At 46.1% G+C, this 6000-nt stretch overlaps 1 protein-coding gene across 3 annotated transcripts in view; it reads right to left on the reverse strand.

Moving 5' to 3' along the window:
- INPP1 (inositol polyphosphate-1-phosphatase) overlaps positions 1–4534 on the reverse strand; it is a 38075-nt gene extending 33541 nt beyond the window's left edge. The window contains exon 1 of one of the 3 annotated variants that reach the window (XM_075530211.1): positions 4238–4534. The gene's annotated coding sequence lies outside the window, so the exon portion shown is untranslated. Of the gene's footprint in view, positions 1–2757; positions 2777–3900 lie in introns of those variants that run through there. The other 2 variants (XM_075530212.1, XM_075530213.1) reach the window with 2 other exon arrangements.
- Positions 4535–6000: the final 1466 nt, after the last annotated feature.

Below are 6000 nucleotides of genomic sequence, written 5' to 3' on the forward strand. Positions count from 1 at the left end.
CAAATTCACTGCCATGAAGCCCATTTTGGACGGACTCCTGGTGACCCTGTAGGGCAGGGGAGAACGGCCCTGTGGTCTTCCCCAAGCCGTAACAAAACAGCTTCCTTCACCCACTGGGCTTTTTCAAACGGAGCCATTTTGTTGACCTACGTCTTGTTCCATGACAGTCGATGTTTTAAATATATTTAAAAGAGCTGTGTAATTGTCACCACAATCGATTTTAGATCATTTTTCCCATTATTGCATCCATCATCATCGGCTTCTCATTTCTCTCCAACCTCCCATGTCATAACCCTGCGGAGCTGTTCATCCAGTTATTCTCACCATAAATTGACCTGTCCTGGATTTCATTTCAAGAAAATCATTAAAAACAACAACAAAACCAACACAGTGAATAATGATAAGTGCAAGAATGAAGAAAAGGTTCTAAAATTGATTCTGTTGATGATCGTACAGTTCTTCTCACTATGACTGAACTGCTGAATTTGGAGGATTTGTGAATTTTATGTCAATAGGACTGTTTAAAAGACACCAACAAGGACCAAAAAAAACAAACAACCTTAATCCAAAAGAAAGCAGAAAACATAAGAACTAATTATCCACTTTAATTGAACTCCTTTGCAATTAATTATAACTCAAATTAGCATTTAATGGCACTTACTATTGTCACTGTAAAGAAAAGGTCAAGCATGTAATGGCACTTACATTCTGTAAAGAAAAGGTCAAGTCTACTAGTTTTGATGCCTGGCCAATGCATCTTCTCATGCGTGGCCACCACCTGCCAAGTGGAGCCTTGTACATTGTTATGATGCAGAACAGGTTTTGGCAGAGTTTCCAGATCAAGACATCTAGGGCTGGTGATCTATTTCCATAAATTAAAGAAACTCACTGCCATGGATTCCATACCAACTCATAGGGACCCTACAGGACAGGGTAGAATTGCCCAGGAGTAAGGCCCGTCTTTCTCCCACAGAGGGAGCTGGTGGTTTCGAACTGCTGACCTTGAAAATCACAGCCTAATGCATCCCCACTGCTCCACCGATGGAAATCCCAGTGATGCTGGGGATGGTACCAGACTGCAGTGCTTAGTGTGTTGTGTGGGGCCCATGAGTAGCAAAGTTAACAAAGATTTCTGTTAATTTAGAATTGGATAATTAATTTAGATGATTTCCAATATTCTGGTGATTAACACTAGAAAAAAAAAGCCAGCAAACAAAACTCAAAAAGGAAAGAAAGGGAAGGGAAAAAAAAGGTAAAGAGAAATGTACTCTGATATTTCCCATTGTGGTCATTCATTTTGCTAAATTATTTTATATATGGTTAGTCCTTTATTTTGTTCATTGGTTTGTATATATAATTGGCCATATTTTATGTTTAAATAAAGTTGTTTGTTTTTTCTTTTTTTGATAGGGTTGGGAATTCATTTTAATAAGAGCAACAAATAAGTTATTAACATTTACATGTTTTCCCCCTATATTTAATCGGGACTAAGAAGAGATAGTAAAGAATAATAATCTGTATTTTGAAGGAGGAATTATAAAGCACGATATTTTGCTATAGCTATGTGTTGTAGTAAACTGCTTTACGACCCAGCCATAAGGTGCTTTTATGTTTCAAAACACAACAAGAGGCCATCACGTTGATCCCAATTCACAGTGATCCGTGCATATCAGAGTAGAACTGTGTTCCACAAGGTTTGCTATGGGTATGATTTTATCAGAAGCATATTACCAAGTCTTTCTTCCACGGTGCTGCTGCTGGGGGATTTGAACCTCCAACCGTTAGGTGAGCAAAGCATGTTCAATGTTTGCACCACCCAGAAGTCAAAGAAGTTGAATGAACATTGCATACCACATAAGAGAGACTGCAAAAAATACATCTGCTATTCTGCTATGTTCACTACCATATGACTTGACTATATTTGGATCTAAACGTTTCAGAATTTCTAAGTAGATAATATCATCGTATTAGGGCTATCATTTAAGAATATTTTATGTGTAGGAATTCCAGGAGATTATATCAGCTATCTGCTCTGGCAACAGTTCTTCTCTCTGCATGTTTCCCAAACTTGCCTACTTTTTCAGACCCTCCCGACCCCACCCCCATCCCCACCCTATTTAAAGAAGTTTGCTTCCTTTAAGTATCTTATTTCCCTTAAACCTCTGACTCTGGAAGTCCCGTGTTGCATGCACCTTTGGCGACCTTCTTTAATCACCATTATCTCCATAGTTGCTTGCCACTTTTTATGAGACAAGCTTGATAACACGCTCTTCTGAGTGTGGGAAGAGAATAAGTAAAGTGCTATCAACTAAGCTTCATTTCCAAACTCTAAGGCAAGCAAACACATCAGCATCGTTGTTATTTTTTAGACAAATGCCAGCACACCTACATCCCCTGTCCCCCTTTCTTTCTTTCTATTCACCTGGACACCAGAGGAAGGAGAATCAGGAAGAGGAAGAAGATGTGGAATGTGTACTGAATTACCTTCATGAACATCTCACTCTTAAAAAAAAATATCTATCTATGCAGTTTCTGTTGCTATGAAAAACAATTTTCTTGATCTTTCCTTTGATAATAATGGTCTCATACTAACATTGCATACTGACTTTCTAATTCATCTAATCCACGAAGTGTTTGACAGCTTCATCATGATTTTTCAGTGGTGCACTGTATTCCTCTGAACGTATGAAGCATAGAGTTTGATGAGCATCATTACAAATTCAGAATATTTCAACAGACATCTATAAGGGTTCATACCTAAGAAAACGTTCCCATACACATCATCTTCACCTATAAAAAAAAGGAGAGTTTTGCTCCTATTTAATCACTATAAAGCAAACTTATTTGGGGGTAATTTATCTAGGGATGAAACAGAGTAAGGCATTTTCTAGTTGCTAAAAACAGAAATAAAAGGAGAATTACAAATAAGGCATATTACATTTATAACTTTTATTTCACAAGTCAAACTGCCTCTTTGTTTTCTTTTCAGATACATCACAAGCATAGCTATAATTTAAATCTATAATAAGACACTTCACATTAAATGGCATTAACCCGAGCAAATGATGGTTTCGCCCAGAGGCTTGAAATGATACCTTAGTCTAAGCCAAGTGTAAAGCATAACCTTATGAATCTCATATAATCCTCTTCACGATGAAACACTAACTTCAAAAGCAGTACCCAAATCCACAATATCTCAAACGCAAAGTAGGTGCTAAATAAAAATATCAATAGCTGTGTTTCTTTAAATCACCGTTCACTGCCTTGACCGGTCCCCCTACAGTCCGTAAGGTACAAAGGAGGCCGTGGGACTAGTTTACCAGTCAACAGTCCTTCGGTGGATTTTCATCATTAGACTCTTCTCAGGCTGGGCAGGGCTGGTTCCTTATTAAATCTTAGTTTTGAAGCCAGAAGCCACACCAAGCCAGAAGCCAAGCACCAAGGAACCAAAAATGCTTGATTCCGCTTGTGGGGTCACCTGTGGGATCAGTCCACACAGCCTTCCTTCCAGTCAATGCTGGAAGTTTTTTGACATGGCCAGTGGGTGGGCCAACCGCTGCTGACTGAGCGCCATGAAATGAGCTTTAAAATTAGAAGTCTCCAAAATAGACACTTTGACGGTTTCTCCTGAAGGTACTAATCTAAGGATTTTCTTCCACACTCTCCATCGGGTCAAGCCCAAATTCCAATCTCCCCTCACCCTCAGTACCCTGGCTACGCGCTTCACTCACATCTCGCAGATGCCCAGAATTCACGGCGGCGAAGGGACGCCTTCTAAAGATAGGCCGATCGTGTTTATTTTATGTGCGGTCAGTAGGTCACTCGCGGCCACGAAGAGCCCTCGAAGCATCTCTCGGACCGACCCTGCAGCCTAGGTCCGCTGGCCGCTCGGCCACCTACCTGTGGATCCGGGCCGCCGCTGCCCGCTGCGGGCCGCTCCGCCGGCGCCCGGCGCCCTGGGAAGCAGGACGGAGTTGCTTCCTAGTCCCGGGCGCACCCCGTTTCCAGGGCGGCGGCGCGCTCGGCCGGGGGAGGCTGGCTGCAGCGCACGGGGCCCCTCCAGGCCGGGGCGCAGAGCCGGGCGCCCTCCGGCCCAGGCTCCCTGGCCCACCCTCGGGAGAGGGGGCAGGGTGTGAGCTGCTCACCCCGGCCCCGGGGACGCCCCCCTCCGCGCGCGCTCCGAAGAGAAGGGGGCGCCGGTGGGGTTGGGGCGAGCGTGAGGAGGAAAACGTATTACCTAAGCCGGGGATGCGGAGGCGCGCGGAGAGGCAGCCGCAGCCTTTCCCTTAAGAAACGGAAGAGGCGGGGGAGGAGGGAGGGAGACAGGAGGAGGAGGAGGAAAACGCAGGGGAGGAGGTGGCCGGCGGGGTGCCAGAGGCTGGAAATGGGGCGCCGGGCGCCTGGCCGGGGGCTCAGCCGGAGGCCAAGGGGCGGGCAGGGCGCCTCCGGATGGGAGAAGGTGAAGTCCACCCCAGCGACCAGGCCACGCGCCCTTGGTGTCCCCGGGTCTGGCGTGGACGCACGCACGCGGTGTCCTGTAGCCGCGCGGGAGGTGGGGGGCATCCACACCGCTGAGCCGACGCCTGCCACCGCGACGTCACAAGGGATGATTCAGCGGGGACTGTCAGAAAGGAAAGGGCTCCCGGCCAGCAACCCTGCGGTTTGGCCTTTCTCTCGGAGACGCCCACCCATCCTTTTCCACATCTTCCTCCTCCATTCCTCGGAACTCTTTCAGGGGGTGAAGAGTTTGACGGAAAGGTGGGCCCCTGGGAAATTGGATTTGTGCCCAGGGACAATCATGTCCCATTGTTTAATAAGATGCCAAATATCTGATGTCCTTCAAACGCCACAGCAGGGACTCTAGGCACTTGTCTTGGAAGTTGTGTGCCCGGGTAGGGAGGGGGCCCCTCCCAGAAAGCACAGGTAGGGACTGCCCCTCTCCTCCGCCCTATAAGCCTTGGTGCTCAAGGATGGATTGGAAAAGTAGGGGAAGATAGGGATGGATGGATGGAGACGAAGTAGAAATGGACAGGGGGAAAGCACAAGAAGGCTCTGAGTAATAGAGGCCAGTGTGCTGACTGCAGTTGGGGTGCACTGGGCCTTCTAAAGAGCTTCCCCCTTGCTTTCACTTTCTGGCGCGGGCAGGAAATGATCCTGTCTGCAAGACTCAATCCTGAGGGCAAATAGAAGCTGCCAGGCAAGAAGAGGTGAGACTGAGGAAACCGATAGGAGGCATGTAACTGGGAAGCTCAGTGTCAACTTCTGACTGGAAGGTTTTCTTGTCTCTATTTTATCCAAACCACCCAAGACCTACCAATCAGCACTTAGTCCTCAGACCAGGGGGGAACCAACAAGAGACAGGAGCCCGAGTCTAGGGCAGTCATGAGTTGTGCTAACTCCAAGACTATCACTTAGAATTTAACCTTTCGCAAAGTGACCTTGACTTTCTGCTTCCAATCTGCTCTTGTGGTCCCTCACTTGAGAATCAACTTCTCCCCAACATCCATCCCCACCCCTATCCATTCACCAATAAATCGTATTGATTCTATCTTCTCTCAGATCCAGCCCCTTCTTTGTAAACTCAGTGACCAAAACCAGACTCACTGCCATGAAGCTGATACTAACTCCTAGTGACCCTCTTGGACAGGATAGAACTGCCCGAGCATGCTAACCTTTTGATTAGCAGCCCAACTGCATTACCTAGGGTGCCTTTCCCCAAAAGTAAAAAAACCCAACTCACTGGCCTCAAGTCAATTCTGATTCATACTGACTCTATAGAACAAGGCAGAACTGCCCCTGTGAGTTTCTGAGACTGTAACTCTTTGCCAAGAGTAGAAAGCCCCGTCTTTCTCCCTTGGAGTGACTGGTGATGTCAAATTGCCGTCCTTGTAGGGAGCAGCTCGATTTATAATCAGGAAGCCACCATTAATTAGTCTATATTATATGTGTCTCTGATGACAAATCATGAAATTGTGTTAGGTTGCTAGGAGAAAAATACCA

This window comes from Tenrec ecaudatus, chromosome 13, assembly GCF_050624435.1.
Source record: "Tenrec ecaudatus isolate mTenEca1 chromosome 13, mTenEca1.hap1, whole genome shotgun sequence".
NCBI lineage: Eukaryota > Metazoa > Chordata > Mammalia > Afrosoricida > Tenrecidae > Tenrec > Tenrec ecaudatus.